Consider the following 19,816-nt stretch of genomic DNA (forward strand, 5'->3'; position numbering starts at 1 on the left):
GAAGAGCCAAAAGCCATTTAATTATTGATTAAAGGGGAGAACCACCCATTTTCAACATTGGACTATGTCATAAATATACCTTATGAGTTGTTATGTGGAAATAAGAAAAAAGACCCCACCTACTGTGTTGCCTAAAACTGGAGGATGGATCACAAGTTTTTTATTTGTTCTTTTCAGTGATTTGTTGTTAGCCATTTTTCCCATTGCATCTCCAACACTTTTAATAACGTTTAACTTTATTCTGGTATTTGTAAGCTTTTTTTTCTAAATAAAACAATTGTTATATTTGTCTATCTCTTTGATTCTGTCATATTTATAGCGGGCCACACATGCAAGGTATGATTTCTATTTAATTAAAGTGAGATTTGTCTAATACAATACATTTTACTTCAATCAGCTGGGCTGAGGTGAAAAAACAGACCCAAAATGAGGAAACCCACAGAGAGACCCATTAGAGGGTCATTAGCACAAGGGGTCCTTGCTATACATATTACGGCCCCCACACATACATATGATAATTACAAGTCCAGTATGCTAAACTTGATTCATACCTGAAATGCTTTATGCCTTGTAACGATTCTGAGTGGCTCAGGTCATGTACTGTAGGCCTACTGCATATCAATGGCTCTCAGGTGTTTGCCCGGGACGCAAACTAGTGGAAATAGTAGATCGGCTTTCTACATAATTTATGGACTTTCTTTCTTCATGAAATCACTGGAAAATCATTGAAATTTGTTTTTAGTTCATGAAAAAAAGAAGAAAAAAATATATGCCTATATATATATATATATATGTCATAGTATATTAGAGAAACAGCACATTCGAGACGCGGAGCACTCGTGGTGCGGCACGGGGCGGAGCAAGCGGTCGCCACAACAACGTACTCCAGGCGGTGCGCCGCTCTATTGTCCACGACACTGCGAGCGGCTACCGAAGCCCCCCTGTATCCACGAAGCCCAAACGAGTTACGAGGCCCCCCTGGGTCCACGAAGCCCCAAGCGGCGCGAAGGCCAGCCGAAGAGCGGGCCAGGGCCGGCCGCGCGAGTTACGAAGCCGTGGTGAATGCAATCGTTATATTTATGCCCAGGCCGTAAGGCCTGGGCAAGCGCACGTTAAACGCCCTGTCCAAGTGACTACAATGGAGCTAATGGCTAGGCTAGGCTAGGCTAGGCTAGTAAATAAAGAGTAAACACTTCCGGTCTGCGGCGAGTTCAAAGCGTGACGTAACTCTCTTATATACACTCTGGTGAATGGCAGAGCAGTGGCTGACGTCGCCATCTGGTGGTGATTAGTGTGTGGTGAACGTCAAAACGAGTGCTCCTTGACAACTTTTACTGGTTTCTTGAACATACTGTAACATATATATATATATTTTTTTTTTTCATGAACAATATATATATTTATAATAACGACCATTAAAAAAACTGTAGGAAACAAAAAAAAGGGACCTATAAACATCTGTCTGCGACCCACAAATGGGTCCCGACCCACTATTTGGGAACCGGTGACGCATATGACTGTTACAGTACAAGACTGTTTCCTCTTTATTGTGGTGTTTGTACAAACTGACAGACTGACTAGTCTGTACCCAGTCAGAGCTGCTGGTTGGTGGCCTCCTAGAGCAGTGGTTCTCAACCTTTTCAGGCTGTTACCCCTCAAAATAATCATTTGAACTGGGGACCCCCCCCCCATCCTGACATAAGCACTTGAATTGTAGGAGTTGAAGTATTACATATTAGTGTGACTTGGTTCCACAGATGAATATTGTGAACATTTTGTCCATCATTGATTACCCATTTAATCTTTGCCAATCGTCTTGTGGCATTCTTCTTTATGTTGGGGTCCCATGCAATGTGAGCCCTGAGGTTGTTCAGATTTGTTAGGAGAAAAAATAATGCCTCTATTTGTACCCTGTATATAATTGTATATAACATGTCACAACATAGCTCTGTTTACACAATGCTACCCCCTCCAACTGTATATATGTTCCTTGTTTTGGCAATGTAAACGTATGTTTTCTCATGCCAATAAAGCTCATTTGAATTGAAAAAAAATTACTCTAAATGTAACCCCATTGATTCTGCACCAGGCCTTTCGGTCTGTCAAGCTCCACCCACTGCCAGACTCATGAATATAAAAGATTGGCCTCCAGAACAAACTCACACAACTTGATGTCTTGCAGTGAGGGAGGACAGACTGTCTTTGCACAACTACAGGATAATAGCCTACTGACCCAGACCACTGGAAGTCTGGAAGCTGCTGCTGAAAGGACTTTAACAAGAACCAGGAATCACACAGCAAGTAAACTTCAAGGAACATTCTACTGGAAGGAGTGTTCTCAGAGCTTCACCCAGAGATGGCTTCCACGTCCTCTTTTTCAGAAGAGGATTTTTCCTGCTCTGTGTGTCGTGACATCTTTAAAGATCCTGTTGTCCTGGCATGCAGCCACAGCTTCTGCAAAGCATGTCTGCAGGAATGGTGGACACATAAGGGAACCAGGGAATGTCCGGTTTGTAAGAAAATAAACAAAAGAAAATATCCACCCTGTAACCTGGCTCTGAATAACCTGTGTGAGGCCTTCACACAGAAGAGACATCAGAGAGCTTCAAAGCGTAAGAGAACTTCATCTGGGTCTGAGGATCTCTGCAGTCTGCACGCTGAGAAACACAAGCTCTTCTGTCTGGAATGCCAACAGCCAGTGTGTGTTGTGTGTCGAGATTCCAAAAAACACACCGGCCACAGTTTCAGACCCATTGATGAAGCTGCACTGGATAACAAGGAGGAGGTCCGGAAATCACTGAAGAATTTACGGAAGCAAATTAAGATATTTAATGAAGCTAAAACTACACGTGACATAGCAGCGGAACACATCAAAGTCCAGGCCCAGAACACAGAGATTAAGATCAAGGAAGAGTTTAAGAAGCTCCGACAGTTTCTACAAGAGGAAGAGGAGGCCAGGATCACTGCACTGAGAGAGGAAGAGCGGCAGAAGAGTCAGATGATGACGGAGGAGCTTGAGGCTCTGGATGAAATGATATCAAGGCTTGCATTCACAATCATATACATAGAAATTGATCTGAAAGCTGAAGACATCTCATTCCTGCATAAGTACAAGACCACATTGGAAAGTGTCCAGTTCCCACTGCTTGACCCACCGCTGGCCTCAGGAGCACTGATAGATGTGGCCGAACACCTGGGCAACCTGACCTACAGAGTCTACGACAAAATGAAGGACATTGTGTCCTATGCTGAAGTCGTTCTGGACCCCAACACTGCCTTTCACAAGTGTGTCGTGTCTGATGATATGACCAGTGTGACACCATGTGAGCAACACGTCTCTGAGGAGCCTCCTAAGAACCCAGAGAGGTTTCAGTTTAATGACTGGGTCGCAGGTTCTGAGGGTTTCAAATCAGGGACTCACAGCTGGCAGGTTGATGTTGGAGACAGCGATTCCTGGGAAATGGGTGTGTTATCAGAGTCTTTTGAGAGGAAGAGATTTAAAGATGGTCAAAGCTGGAGCATATATTTATTTGAAGGTTGTCTATACACAAAATCCCCAGTGTCACAGGTGAGGGCTCTCTCAGGGCAGCAGATCCCTGAGAGGATCAGAGTCGAGCTGGACTGGAGTGAAGGAAAGCTGTCGTTCACTGATCCTGATACTAACACAGACCTAGGCACCTTCACACACACTTTCACTGAGACACTCTTTGCATTCATTAAGGCCATTCCTACCATGAAGATCGTATCAGAGAAAATTAATTGACAAAGCTATTGTTGTTGTTTTTTAATAGTGAGGATCATGATTCATGACAGCACGTGCGATTCTAGCCCAGTCTTATTACATGAAATGCAAGCTTACTAATTTACGAAAACTGGGGTGTAGTTATTTTGTAGTTGATGGAATAATTTCTTACATAGTGAAATATAATCACCTTTTTCAATGAACATCTCCCTCATAATCATTGTAACATTTTACATGAATTTCATTATTGTTGACATATCCTAGCAAGCTACAACACAATTTAAAATATGATTGATTGGTTTTAATTTGACCAGAGTACTGTTTGATATGTAAGTCTAAAGAAAACTGTATGTGATGTAAAAATGTTTAATTCAATAAACATCTATACCACACTTCTCTTGTTTGGTTTGTGTTCAGTTGCAACAAATAGCCAAACAAATATCTGTTCCGTAGTTTTAGAGCATTGTACAGTATAACATTTTGTACGATGTTTGCAGAGATCAATATGTAAGAAATTGCAGATGTTTTATGAAACAAGATGTGAGCTATAGTTAATACACAACCTCTATTAAATATGAAGATGAAGTAGATTAAGTATTAAATTCACAGAGATTTGTCTCTCCTTTCGATATCAATTTGTGTTTAATCAGCTGGACTGAGGTGAACAAAATGAGGAGTGACCCACAGAGAGGCCCCATTAGCACAAGGGGCCCTTAATAAACATATCAAAGGCCCCACATATACCATGCAGTGTTAATATGCTAAAGCTGACCACACCTGAAACACCTTGTAAATGTTTTTGAATGGCTGTCATGAACTGTATATCAGGGGTTTCTCAATCTTTTGTAACTCAAAGCCTGCATGCCTGAGTCAAGATGGCCTGGGCCCACATACCTAGGGTCCTTCAAATATGTTGATTTTGACCGACATCTCAAGGCCCTCATACAACAGTAACATGTTTATTGACAAATAGGTTGGTGAAAAAGACTGCTGTCTCTGTCTCTCACTGTGTCTATTGCAGGGCTTAAGATGACCCAGGGGCCACTCAGCAAAATACTAAAAGTCCAAAGTCGCATGTGGCCCACGGGCCGCAGGTTGAATAGCACTGGTCTAGTGTCTCTCACTGTACTCTGTCTCTGTCTCACTGTTTCCGTCTCTATCCCTATCTCTGTCTCTCACTAACTGTCTCTGTCAATTCAATTCAAAGGGCTTTATTGGCATGAGAAAACATACGTTTACATTGCCAAAGCAGAAGTGTACACAGTACAATACAATTATTCAGTCTGTCTCTCACTCTCTGTGTCTCCATACAATAACTAGAAGGTCGCGGCGCGTAGCCCCCTCTCCTTGTTGTTAACGTGAAAAGCTCTGTGAATGAGACATCTACGAGACACACATACAGACAGTAGAGGAGCAGCCTGACAAACAAACACACACAATATTTTTAAACTTGTAGCAGGATTTACTATAGGATCCATGAAAAAGCTAAAAGTAATCCTACAGGAATTGCTTTGATGACTGAAGCAATAAAAGAGTCATGTTTAACCAGTAAGACTCCCTAAATCGGGAGATAAACGACCATCAGGTCGCATACACAAACTTTAGAAGACAATGGTAGCCAATCAGGAGGGAATTTGAGAAATGGGACAGATCCATGTTGATGACATGACTTTAGAGATACTGTGTACCGCTTTGCCTGATTTTAGGGCAAAATCTGTAGGAGCAGTGTCCAGAAATGTGTTTTAAAAAAATCGGACAGATGGTGGTGCTAGATGGGACAGATGTATTTTGATGACATGAGTGTAGAGATACTGTGTACCGCTTTGTGTGATTTTAGGGTAAAATCTTTAGGAGCAGTGTCCAAAAATGTGTCTTGCAAGAATCAGCCTCATGGTGGCGCTAGAACAGGGCTATGTGAGAAATTAGTTGAATGGCTGGAGGTTGTGGTTTGGCAGCCAAGGAGTGTGTGTGCAAACAGTACTTATCCTGAAACTGTCCGCCTCTTGAACGCGGATCCTTCTTTTATACGCACTTTACAGCTTGAAGCATCACATGGTTAATGAATTGTTATTTATTTTTCTTATTTATATAGATTTTGTATTTATGAAATGAATCTATTTTTGTACTTTTGTATTTTTTGTATGCATTCCCACCCGTGTTGTCTGTTTATATGTATGTTCTATGTATGTTTTATGAGCTGCACTAAGACAAATTCCAATCAACTCTGTTGACATGGCAATAAAGTATTCAATCTTGAAAGTTTGGCATGGATGGGGTCAACGGTGGCAGAGATATGAGTAGAGGCAAAGTGTGATGTGGCGGACAGACAGACAGACAGACAGACAGACAGACAGACAGACAGACAGACAGACAGACAGACAGACAGACAGACAGACAGACAGACAGACAGACTGACTGACGGACAGACGGACAGACAGACTGTCAGAGGGACAGCCGGTGGAGGTTTTGATAGTAACTGCGACCTGACGGTCACGATAAGCACTATGAATTAAAAGTGACTATGTCTTTATAATTATCACTTCAATACATGAACATTTTCCTGCTTGTCAACATTATCGCTGCTTGCAGCTATATTTATGATTGTTGCACATTAAACACACACAATGTTGTTATCCTTGTATGAGGATTTACTATAGGATCCATTAAAAAGCTAAAAGTAAGCCTACAGAAATTGCTTTGATGACTGAAGCAATAAAAGAGTTATGTTTAAGTCAACTTTTGTTAAGAAAATACAAAAAAGAAAAAAGAAAAGAAAAGAAAAAGCAACTTAAATAAAACTTGGAATTTTAACAACAATTCAAATAGGCCTACTTTACCCCCTATAAGAATTCCCCCAAAGGAGTGGGGTTAAATAAGCTTCTCTATAAATACAGACAACAATAATGTTAATATTTTAATAATATTCAAATAAAACAAATCTCCATCCAGTATTTCAGTATGTCTGGTTACTGTGGCATCTGAGAGTGGGATTTGCTTTATTTTAGCTATCATTTCCTCCTTTTCTTTGCCTTCAAACAGGGTGTCCATCACTCACCAGTCAAGCGTTCTTTAATTATTTTTGCATCAGAGAATGGCTTCTTGTGCTTATTCAAAACTCAAGGCACTCTGAGTGAGCACTTCATTGCTATTTGTTGCTGTGACTGAACAGCTAGGCTCCGTGAAGTTGGCACCCCATTTGATGAAAACATATATAGAAATTGTGTCATTCTTTAGTGCTGTACATTTTAGAATTTATGCTGTTATCATTTTTGAGATATTTTAAGTTATAGTTTTGCTGAGACTTGCACCCCCGATTTTTTGGCTCCAAATCAGGGAGAAAAAAAGGTCTCATTCTTTAGTGCTGGATGTGCTCTAATGTGTGCAGTTGAAATCATCAATTGTGTTTTTATATATTTATATATAAAAATATTTATATGGTTATGAATGAGCAGATTTAGCAGCATTACAGTGGTGTGGCCTACAGAGGGCGATGTAGAGCAGCAGTGCTTAATAGTAGAACACTAGCCCTTACCCGTTCAAAGATATGAGCTCCGAAATGATGTGCAGTGTGTGGGTTATGGGATGTGTGCACTGTGCACACAGTATAGGAGGGATGGAAAGTAACTTTAACTGGTGTTTGCATGATAATATGTAGGAGCATCAATGTAAGAAATACCCGTTTCGTTTAATGGCTACAGAGATACTGTGTCCCCCCCTCATGCTAGATGCAGAATAGATATGCCTCATGTCATGCTAGATGCAGAATAGATAGTAGATACACCATAAAAATGCTAATATACAGCATATGATTTGTGAAAGTGACAAACGGGCTTCACAGTTATGTTAGATGTGTTCATATGCTAATGGTGATGCGATTTCAGATCAATTGCTCCAGCCACTGAGGAGAAACGCTGTTTCAGACAGACAGACAGACAGACAGACAGACAGACAGACAGACAGACAGACAGACAGACAGACAGACAGACAGACAGACATTCGGAAATGATATGTTTGATAACTAAAAAGTGATACCTGCTCAAAGTATACAATTTACGGCACAATTCAGCACTAAAGAATGACACCAGTTTTATGTTTTCATCAAATGGGGTGCCAACTTCACAGAGGTCAGCTGGCCTGCTGCTGCTAACGATGTGCACTGCGCTGGGCAGTTTCTCTCTCTCTCTCTCTCTCTCTCTCTCTCTCTCTCTCTCTCACTCTCTCTCTCTCTCCCTCTCTCTCTCTCTCTCTCTCTCTCTCTCTCTCTTTCTCTCTCTCTCTCTCTCTCTCTCTCTCTCTCTGGGGGGCGTGATAGTGAATGATAGCGAGTAGAGTAGCGACAGTGAAGCGTGAGGGAAGTCCCGTGGGAGAGTTTATCCAGGAAGGGGAGAAGAGGACTGCAGCTCAGAGCTCACTGACCTCAAGACTGTCCAGAACACGTCCGCAAGTAAACGGTCAAACGCCTTCAAAGTGGACCGAAGAGAGATGTCGTCCACCTTTTCAGCTGCTGCGCACCAGGGAGCCATGCTGAAGCAGCCTGTGATAAAGTTACACAGAATAGGTGAGTCAGTCAGAGAGTCAGTGCATGTTTTTATTATGTCAGTGAAGCAGCCTGTGAATCACACACCCGTCTCTCAGGTGTTTACAATGTGAAAGAAAATATATGCGGCGCGTTGAAGTTTAAATCGCTGTTTTTGTCAGCCAGTTTTCTCGCCCCAACCGCTTGGTGGCTGGTACGCAGATGAATGGCCAGTCACGTGACCAGCATTCGTGCCACTGCCTCTGTGAAATTGCATCGTGTTAAGTCATGCTAACCTAACCCTAAATCAACTGTTTGATAAACACTGTACATAAAAATCATATATAAGAAAGAAAGCCAGTTAGGCCTACTTGGTCAAATACTTGGATAATGATATCCTGGTGACCAGGCCTGGAATTTAGTTTGTCATTGATTGTTGGGGCAAGGACACTTAGCCTTTGGTGTTGTCCATTGTTAGAGGTCACAAAGGCCAAATGCTGGGGCAGAAAGGCCATCAAACGAAACAGGATTTTATTCCATTGAAAGAAGGGTTAAGATTTAAAATGTTATGTTATGTTATTGCGACCGTCAGGGAGCAGTTTACTATGAAAACCTCCACCGGCCGTCCGTCCGTCCGTCGGTCGGTCGGTCGGTCGGTCACACGTCACACGTCACACCTTTGCCCTGCTCATATCTCCGCATCAGTATATAGGGCTTGTTTGTTTATTGTATGACATCACGCCACATCATCAGCTGTGGACTCTGTGATGTCATCGTATCGCATCAGTATATAGGGCTTGTTTGTTTATTGTATGACATCACGCCACATCATCAGCTGTGGACTCTGTGATGTCATCGTATCTCCATATATGGCCATCTCCGTATATGGAGATATAAGTCGTCCATGCCCAAGTATGGGCTGGTGAGGTCAGACTTTGTGTGATGCGTAGGTTATCTCCATATATGGAGATTCAACATTCCAGGCAATGCTCTCTTCCCTGGTGAGAATTGCCCCTTTATATAGGGCTTGTTTGTGTATTGTATGACATCACGCCACATCATCAGCTGTGGACTCTGTGATGTCATCGTATCTCCATATATGGCCATCTCCGTATATGGAGATATAAGTCGTCCATGCCCAAGTATGGGCTGGTGAGGTCAGACTTTGTGTGATGCGTAGGTTATCTCCATATATGGAGATTCAACATTCCAGGTGTAACTATGGCTACCCGTATGACGTGAGAGGTGGAGGTTGTGATATTTGTGGAGATAAGCGACCAACGGTCGCTTATCTCCCGATTAGGGAGTCTTACTGGTGTATGTTATGTTATGTAGATATTTACAATCCCTGCACCAATCATATGGGATTGGTATACAAATGGGGACTCAACTGTAATACTAATGCTGGACCATTTCCCCAAAATGTCATAACTATATCATACATGCAATCTGGTTGGACTCTGTGTGGGTGTCTCTCTAGACCCCGGGCCCTTTCCAATCAATCAGGGCTGGGGTCATGCCTGACTCTCACCCCTTGTCCTGACACTGTTATCTACAAGCTAAACAAACTTTGAGATCCAAGACAGTGGGGGGGGAAGCCATATGTCACCAGACACCCCACTCTGCATCCTGGGTCCTCACACACACACACACACACACACACACACACACACACACACACACACACACACACACACACACACACACACACACACACACACACACACACACACACACACACAAGCCCATCCTGTTTTTTTTCCCTCTCTCTCTCTCTGTCCAACATGAAGACTTTGGAAATGATTTTCGTTTATTTAATGAACCAAAACACAAGTTTCAAGAAGAACATGACCAAAGGATAAAGGAAGGACCATGGACTATGTTGGGTGGAGCATGAATAAAGTATAAACTATATGACTTGCGTATGTACTATATAATTGCAACCGTCAGGGAGCAGTTTACTATGAAAACCTCCACCGGCCGTCCGTCCGTCCGTCCGTCGGTCACACGTCACACGTCACACCTTTGCCCTGCTCATATCTCCGCATCAGTATGACATCACACCACATGTGTACACAAACCTTTGTGTACGTTGCTGTGGCAACAGTCTGTTGTTGCTGGTCTGTTAGTGTACGTTAGCAACCACCTTAGCAACCATGGTTTTACCCTAGCAACCAACTGTTTACCCTAGCAACCAACTGTTTACCATAGCAACCATGTTTTTTTTACCCTAGCAACCAACTGTTTACCATAGCAACCAGATACGCAGAGCAGGGATCTCCATATATGGGCATAAACAGGTGACATCACACTGATGTCAGATACTCAGAGCAGGGATTTCTCCATAATATATGGGCATAAAAGGGATTCTGTTAGGGATCTCCATATATGGGCATAAAAGGGATTCTGTTAGGGATCTCCATATATGGGCATACAAGGGATTCTGTTAGGGATCTCCATATATGGCCATAAAAGGGATTCTGTTAGGGATCTCCATATATGGGCATAAAAGGGATTCTGTTAGGGATCTCCATATATGGGCATAAAAGGGATTCTGTTAGGGATCTCCATATATGGGCATAAAAGGGATTCTGTTAGCTGTTAGTGATCTCCATATATGGGCATAAAAGGGATGCTGTTAGGGATCTCCATATATGGGCATAAAAGGGATTCTGTTAGGGATCTCCATATATGGGCATGAAAGGGATTCTGTTAGGGATCTCCATATATGGGCATAAAAGGGATTGTATCCCAGATGATGCCCTGTTAGGAGATCCACACTAACAGAATCCATATATGGTCCTACCGACAGCTGCTATAAGCCAACCCTGGCGATAAGGTCTGAGTCGAAGAAATGCTTCTTTCCTGGCAAGAATTGCCCCTTTATACTGTAGGGCTCGTTTGTGTATTGTATGACATCACGCCACATCATCGGCTGAGGACTGTGTGATGTCATCATATCTCCATATATGGAGACATAAGTTGCTCATGCCCAAATATGGGCTGGTGAGGTCAGACTTAGTGTGATGCGTAGGTTATCTCCATATATGGAGATTCAACTTCAATGAGTAACCATGGCAAACTGTCAACTGCCCGTATGTCTTGATAATTGGTAAAACAAACTTTTGGCCTATTTGACCAACGGTCGCTTATCTCCCGATTAGGGAGTCTTACTGGTATGAGGATATACTGTTGTAATAATGTATACTGTATGCTGCCTGACCATGTCGCAAATGAACAAATGCCAATTTTGATTTGAAAAACAATGACACCTCTGAAGAATCAGTTGTGAGGTTCTGCAAATGTATGAATGTTAAAATGAATCCAATACAAACTCTGATGAAGAATCCCTGACATCTTTTGGCTACACCCTTATCAAGAAAGGGGAGGATCTCTCCAAAAGACAAACATGTGTGTTCCCCAGCTCTCGCAGGCCCGCCCTCTCTTCTGCTGAAACCAGCTAGCCCTAAGGAACACCAAAAGGCTCTCTCTAAAAAGGCTTTTCTCTCTATAACACTATTGCTTGATCAATGGCGGAGGGGGGTGACATAGAAAAGATTTCAGTCATTTCTCTCCCCTTCTCCGGCCAGTCGGCCACACACCTGAAGTCCACCGACTAGGAGGAGAGGACTACTGAGCGCATGGGCTGCACCAAGGGTGAAAGAGACGGTCAACAAGCTGTTCTCCCCATCTCCAAGGCCCGCTATGCTGTTATGTCTGCCCGCTACAAAGCTTGGTACGGCCCCGGTGGTCGTTCTTGGCCTAGAGCAGACAAACGAGCACAACTCAACAACACGCCCTCCTCCAGGGACCAGGGCCAGAGAAACCGAGGGACCCCCAGATGCTCTCCTCCTCTGCCCGGCTCTCCTCATCTCTACTGCCATGCCAGGCAACTCAACGACATGCCATTCTCCTAGCCTGCATGGTCGCCATGCCGCCTTTCTGTGCCCGCTACAAAGCCTTTGCCTAGGGCACACTCCTACCACAGGTCATATTTCGTGTATGTTATGGCAAAAGAATGATGAGAATGAGTGTACTTTCCCCTCTTAGGCTGTATGACCTAATAGCCCATCTACCAGTTCACTTCATGGCGCTAAGCTACGTGTCGTGTGCTTGTAGATCTGCTATTTTTCTGTCCATACTTCTGGACCAAGACCACCAATCTATCAGTTCACATCATGGCCAAAGTGACATGTTGTGAACTTGTAGATCTGCTATTTTTCATTATTTCTGACATGGAGTTCTTTGTTTTGTTCATGCCCTTCGATACATGAATTAACTAAGTCCAGTCCCCACTTGATTCACTAAACAGTTACGCCCGTATTAAGGGTAATTAATTCCATTCTTATTATTTTATTTTTCTTGTTTTGACAAGTACCAGTTTTATCTATATCTTCTTTCCACTTGACCAAAATGGAGTCCCATCTGTGTCTATCCACAAGTAGACACAGATCGGATGAGATGTCCTTATTTAACCACTCGAATTAAAGACCACTTATGCTTCAATGTACCACTGAAACCAGTATCATATTGAACTATGGTGTACCTATTATTCCTTGTAATAAATGGAAATTGTTATGATTGAAAAGGTATTTTGTCCCTTTTTCCGGTTTTACCGTATGTACAGCAATGTAATAAGTCTGTTCAAGAACCCACGTTTTAAACGGTAAACGTGAAGAAGAATAATTTTCCAATTTTGAAAAATAGATTTCCAATTTTTGAAAAATATATTTTTTTAATATTACTGTATTCAATACTGTATTCATATTCAGCATTGTCTCTACACAACAAAAGACACTGGTCTACATGACAAGAAAGATACACTGGTGTCCACATGTTGGCAAGAGAGAGACAGAGGAGAAAGTGGTTCAGTCATCTGGGGCATTAAGGCCACTGTGGCCTCAGGGCATGTCATTTTTTGGAGGGGCACAAGGCCAAACTGAGGGGCAACGACAGCCATTGCTTCCATAAAATTCATGTCCTGTTGGTGACAGTATTCTGGTAGCCTAAATATTTCACATAGTATTTTTAATTTGTATCAAAATACTCTTTTCAGCTGCTGCGTCAGAGGAGGAACAGCCACAGATGGACCAGCGAGCCATGCTGAAGCAGCCTGTGTTAAAGTTACACAGAATAGGTGAGTGGATGTTTTTATTATGTCAGTGATGCAGCCCGTGTTGAAGTTATAAACATGTTTTTATGTCCCTATACTCTCATCTTCTATAGAAAGCAGATGTAGGTCTACTGAAAAGTTGTCGGTTGTATTTATTAGAAGTTTTGCATATAAAGGTACAGTTTCTTGACAGTGCAGTTCACTGATTTAAGGTCAACTAAAAGGAAACTCATGTATACGGCAAGGCTTATTTCCACTGAGATCCTTCTCTTTGACTCATATCCAACAGATGGCTTTCGGAATGTCTGTGTCTGTCTGTCAGATCCATGCCCGTTTCTCCTCGGTCGCTCAAGCAATTGATCTGAATCAGCATGATCATTAGCATATGAACAGACCTGACCTAATAGACAGGATCAATTTTCAGAAAATCAGAACCCCGAAGTCATTTTGCGAATATTTATTATATACAACTGTTCTAGGGGTATTAAGGGATGCTGAATCCAAATTTGCGGTATATAATGCTCAAAAATGTTCCTAAATGGCTCAAAATTGAGAAATCCAACATGGCCGCCACAGCAAGGCTGAAACTATTTAAAGGGGTTATGCCACCTTAAGGGTTACTGTCACCTTAAGAAATTATATTAAAAACAAGTTAATATTTGTTTGATGTCATTGTGGGAATGCACGATAAGCCAATCAAATTAATTAATTGACTGTTACTTACTGTATGTCTGCACAATGTACATTTTCTTCCCATCGCCCGCAGGCTCGCTCTCACAGTCACAGCCCTCACAACTTCTCTGCTCCCACAGGGCTAGCTAGCTGGGCTAGCACTAAAGCTAACCAGCTAAAGACACACATTTATATATGAATCTGTGGCTATAAAAATTATATTTCCGGTGGTTACTGGTTGTTACTTCCCCATTGTTCATGGGAATATGCTTGTTTATGTTTATTCATTGAAATGGAAAACACAATGTTTTCACTGAGTTGGGCAGCTGCGCTCGAACTCATCCTCGAACTGCGTGCGGCTGGCCAGTATAGATGTGACGTTCGCGAACGAATCAAGTCTTTTGAACGGCTCTTTGAAATGAACGATATGATTCGGTTCACAGTAGGGAGCCGTTCCTTTCTAATGAACAGTGGTGGGAAAAGTACTCAATTTCAGAGATCCAGCTCACTTCAAATAGCCATAAATCCCATATCTGCTGGCCAGGCTGTCTCCTGTCTGTCTCTCTAGTCCTCCGAGTGGAGGGGGCTGCGCTACGGGGGATGGGATCATTTGATTCAGAGATTTCAGACCGTTTTAAAAAAGACCACGTGACCTACTGTATCCTACTGTATCATACTATTATAATTTCGGGGCGTGGCAGGACCCCTTTAAGTGCAAATCTTTTTGACTAAACAAGGTAGAAACTTGAAATAAATGTGTTTTTCTAGGTTAGCCTACATGGGGAATTTGAAATTCTATCCTAATTTTAGATCAGACGTGAATAAATGGCTTGAAACTCATACTAGTATAGCAGAAAAGGTTCGTTATTGATGCATAATTCGTCAAACAGAAATAAAAGCAGGATGAACCATGGTTTTATTCATCAAAACTCTTTTGATTTAGATTTTTCTATCAACAAGTCATATATGCAAATTATATATAGTCCTTAAAGGAATATTCCACTTTCAACAGGGAAACGGGGGAAGGGCTTCTCTCCCCACACACCCATTGTAACTTCAAACTCCATTTTAACCATTCATTAAAAACACCCATTATTTTTTCTGGGGACTCATTCTACCCTCCTAATACGTGAGCAGGCCATGTTTTTTTTCCATAACCTTTTTTTCATTTATCTTTATTAATTATTTGGGAAAATGGAAAAAATTTAATTAAAAAAATAATTATTAAAAATAAATGAAAAATGTTATTGAAAAAACACGACCTGTTCACATATTAGGAGGGTAATATGAGTCACCAGAAAAAAGATAATGGGTGTTTTTAATAATCTATCATGGTTAAAATGAATTTTGAAGTTACAATGGGTGTCTGTGTGGAGAGGCCTCTGGCCTGGTAACATTTACATCAAGTAAAGTTATTCTGCAAAGGTCGTCCCCAAGAGACTCTGCCACCAACCACAGATGCTGTGAGGTTCCATATCATGCGTGCACACCATCAAGCAGCTATATGGAATCAAGCTCACCTGCCACACCCCGATCTTCCTCCAGTGGAGGAAATGGGATGGATAATCATTAATCAAGGAAGGCCAGTTAGTGCCACGGCTACTCTCTCTGCCACCTATGCCCAAAGCCTGCAGGGAGTTCACTTCATGTGGGTGTACAAAGGAGTGCCTCAGCCAACGCTGCAGCTGCAGGTATATATGTATAATAGATTGTACTAATGGGATTTGGTAATTTTAGAGAATATCAGCCTACTAGACTGCATACTCTAGACTCTTAGATGTTGAAAGATTGATGAACCCTACCCTTATGTACTTGTGCTGGCTATAAACGTTGTAACTGCAAAAAACTCAACACTTGCCGGAACACTGAGGAAGACTGTGAATAAGCTGCCACAGTAAGGATTACAGTAAGAAGTATTCCCATGTACATTTACTTTTATTGATATGGTAAAATACTATTATATTATATTATAATCCATTATTCTATTCAGGAAAAGTGGAATTGGATGCATGCAGCTGCAAGATACCTATGACATCTGCTCGAAATATTGATGACTATATATAATTTGCATTGTTTATTGGTTCCCCCCCGAGCGCCCAGATGGAAGGATTATATCTCCAAACTGGCCTGGGAACGCCTCAGTATACTCCCAGAGGGAGTGGGGGAAGTTGCTCAGGATAAGGAAATCTGGAAGTCTCAGTTGGAACCGTTACTCCCGCGACCCGATTCCGGATAAGCGGTTGAAGATGGATGGATGGATGGATGGATGGATGGATGGATGGATGATAGCAAAATCTAAATCAAAAGAGTTTTGATGAATAAAACCATGGTTCATCCTGCTTTTGTTTCTGTTTGACGAATTATGCATCAATAACTAACCTTTTCTGCTATACATGTATGAGTTTCAAGCCATTTATTCACGTCTGATCTAAAATCAGGATAACATTTCAAATTCCCCATGTAGGCTAACCTAGAAAAACACATTTAGTTCAAGTTTCTACCTTGTTTAGTCAAAAAGATTTGCACTTAAATAGATTTCAGCCTTACAGTGGCAGCCATGTTGGATTTCTCAATTTTGAGCCATTTAGGAACATTTTTGAGCATTATATACAGCAAATTTGGATTCAGCATCCCTTAATACCCCTAAAACAGTTGTATATAATAAATATTCGCAAAATGCCTTCGGGACTTTATACAAGCACATTTTCAGAAATTCTGCCTTGTCTATAACTGCGAAGCCTGTTTGTCACTTTCACAAATTGTATGCTGTATATTTGCATTTTATGGCTTATTCCATTGTCACCATGGTTACAGCCCTCCTACAGCCCCTGCATTTAGCATGAGGCAAAACGCAAATTTTTTTAAACCAAATGCTTCTGGGGGTCCCCGGAATAAATTAAAAATAATCTCTCTCCTCATTTTCCATCCAAGATGTTCCTGTCCAACTACCACTGACGAAACATATCTACAGCAGAAATGGTCGACTCAAACGTCACCAGAGAATAATTCCAGGAGAGAAACCGTTTCACTGTGACCAGTGTGGGACCAGATTCAGACGGAAAGCTACTCTCAAAAATCACCAGAAAATTCATACAGGAGAGAAGCCCTACAGCTGTGACCAGTGTGGGAAACAGTTCAGCCAGAACAGTCTTCTCAAACGCCATGAGAGAACTCATAGAGGAGAGAAACCGTTTCACTGTGACGAGTGTGGGACCAGATTCAGACATAAAGGTACTCTGAAATGTCACCAGAGAATTCATACAGGAGAGAAACCCTACAGCTGTGACCAGTGTGGGAAACAGTTCAGCAGAATCAGTAATCTCAAAAGCCATGAGAGAACTCATAGAGGAGAGAAACCGTTTCACTGTGACGAGTGTGGGACCAGATTCAGACATAAAGGTACTCTGAAATGTCACCAGAGAATTCATACAGGAGAGAAGCCCTACAGCTGTGACCAGTGTGGGAAACAGTTCAGCCAGAACAGTGAACTCAAAAGCCATAAGAGAACTCATACAGGAGAGAAACCGTTTCACTGTGACCAGTGTGGGTCCAGATTCAGACATAAAGGTACTCTCAAAGATCACCAGAAAATGCATACAGGAGAGAAGCCCCACAGCTGTGACCAGTGTGGGAAACAGTTCAGCCAGAACAGTAATCTCAAATGCCATGAGAGAACTCATAGAGGAGAGAAACCGTTTCACTGTGACGAGTGTGGGACCAGATTCAGCCATAGCTGTGTTCTGAAATGTCACCAGAGAATTCATACAGGAGAGAAACCCTACAGCTGTGACCAGTGTGGGAAACAGTTCAGCAGAATCAGTAATCTCAAAAGCCACGAGAGAACTCATAGAGGAGAGAAACAGTTTCATTGTGACCAGTGTGGGATAAGCTTCAGCATGAGCAGTCATCTCAAACATCACCAGAGAATTCATACAGGAGAGAAACCATTTCACTGTGACCAGTGTGGGACCAGGTTCAGCCACAGCAGTGAACTCAAACGACACCAGAGAATTCATACAGGAGAGAAGCCCTACCACTGTGACCAATGTGGGAAACAGTTCAGCCTGAGCAGTACTCTCAAAAGTCACCAGAGAATTCATACAGGAGAGAAACCGTTTCACTGTGACCAATGTGGGATAAGCTTCACTAGGAGCAGTAGTCTGAAAAGTCACCAGATAATTCATACAGGAGAGAAACCGTTTCACTGTGACCAGTGTGGGTCCAGATTCAGACACAAAGGTACTCTGAAACAACACCAGAGAATGCATACAGGAGAGAAGCCCTACCACTGTGACCAGTGTGGGAAACAGTTCAGTCGGATCAGTCATCTCAAACGTCACCAGAGATTTCATACAGGAGAGAAACCGTTTCACTGTGACCAGTGTGGGACCAGATTCAGACAGAAAGGTACTCTCAAAGATCACCAGAAAATTCATACAGGAGAGAAACCGTTTCACTGTGACCAGTGTGGGAAACAGTTCAGCAGGAACAGTGATCTCAAACGCCATGAGAGAACTCATAGAGGAGATTTCTAGTAAAAAATAAAATGAAATAAAGATTATCTGTAATGTCTCATCTCAAACAAAATCACATTGTAAGATACTTTTGAAAATGTAGTGGTGCACACTAACAGATCCAACACACACACAGACGCGCGCACGCACGCACGCACGCACGCACACACACACACACACACACACTTCTTTGAACGTTCTAGGCCAGTGGTTCTCAACCTGTGGGTGGGGACGTTGCGAGACGTTGTGAGCATGTAGATCGGCTATTTTCACAATAGAACCATGTTATACAAAATGTAATTGTAGTGCTCGTCAGGGTGGGGGGGTCCCCAGTTAAAATATGGTTATGTTGGGGGTCGCGGCCTGAAAGGTTTGAGAACCACTGTTACCACTGCTACCACCCAGTAATCACTTAAATACAAATTTCTTTACTATGTCATAACTTGGATTGTTACCATGGGAATGTCATGACCATATAATGATGATGAAACTTTGGTCGTTAAGGTCAGGTGTAGTTGTGGAAAAGCAAGCGACACTGTATGTGCTTGTAGATCTGCTATTTTCACTAGTTTTGTCGCGGGCAAACTTCAGGTCTCAGCCACTGCGCTATAATGCAGGGCCAAAAGCAATTTCATTATTGATTAAAGGGGAGAACCACCCATTTTCAACATTGAAGTGTGTCATTAATATACCCTTGAGTTGTTATGTGGAAATAAGAAAATAGTCCACCCCCTTCTGTGTTGCCTAAAACTGGAGGGTGGGTTTTGGGGTTTGGCTTTTGTACACAGTGATGTCATCACGAGTTTTGTATTTGTTCTTTTCAGTGATTTGTTGTTAGCCGTTTTCCCCATTGCATCTCCAACACTTTTAATATCTTTTGACTCTTTTGTAAGCTTCTTTTCTAAATAAAATAATTGTTATATTTGTACCATATCTTTGATTCTGTCATATTTTATTTATAGCAGGTCACATATACAAGACAAGGTATGGACTCTATTGAATTAAAGTGAGATTTGTCTAATACATTTACTTCAATCAGCTGGACTGAGGTGAACAAACAGACAGACCCAAAATGAGGAGTGACCCACAGAGAGACCCATTAGAGGGTCATTAGCACAAGGGGTCCTTGCTATACATATTACGGCCCCCACACATACATATGATAATTACAGGTCCAGTATGCTAAACTTGATCATAACTGAAATGCTTTGAGCCTTAAAGAGGCGGTGCCATAGTTTTGTACTTTCGTCCAGATTGTA

This window comes from Nannobrachium achirus (assembly GCF_963921795.1).
Source record: "Nannobrachium achirus genome assembly, chromosome: 7".
NCBI classification, from domain to species: Eukaryota; Metazoa; Chordata; class Actinopteri; order Myctophiformes; family Myctophidae; genus Nannobrachium; species Nannobrachium achirus.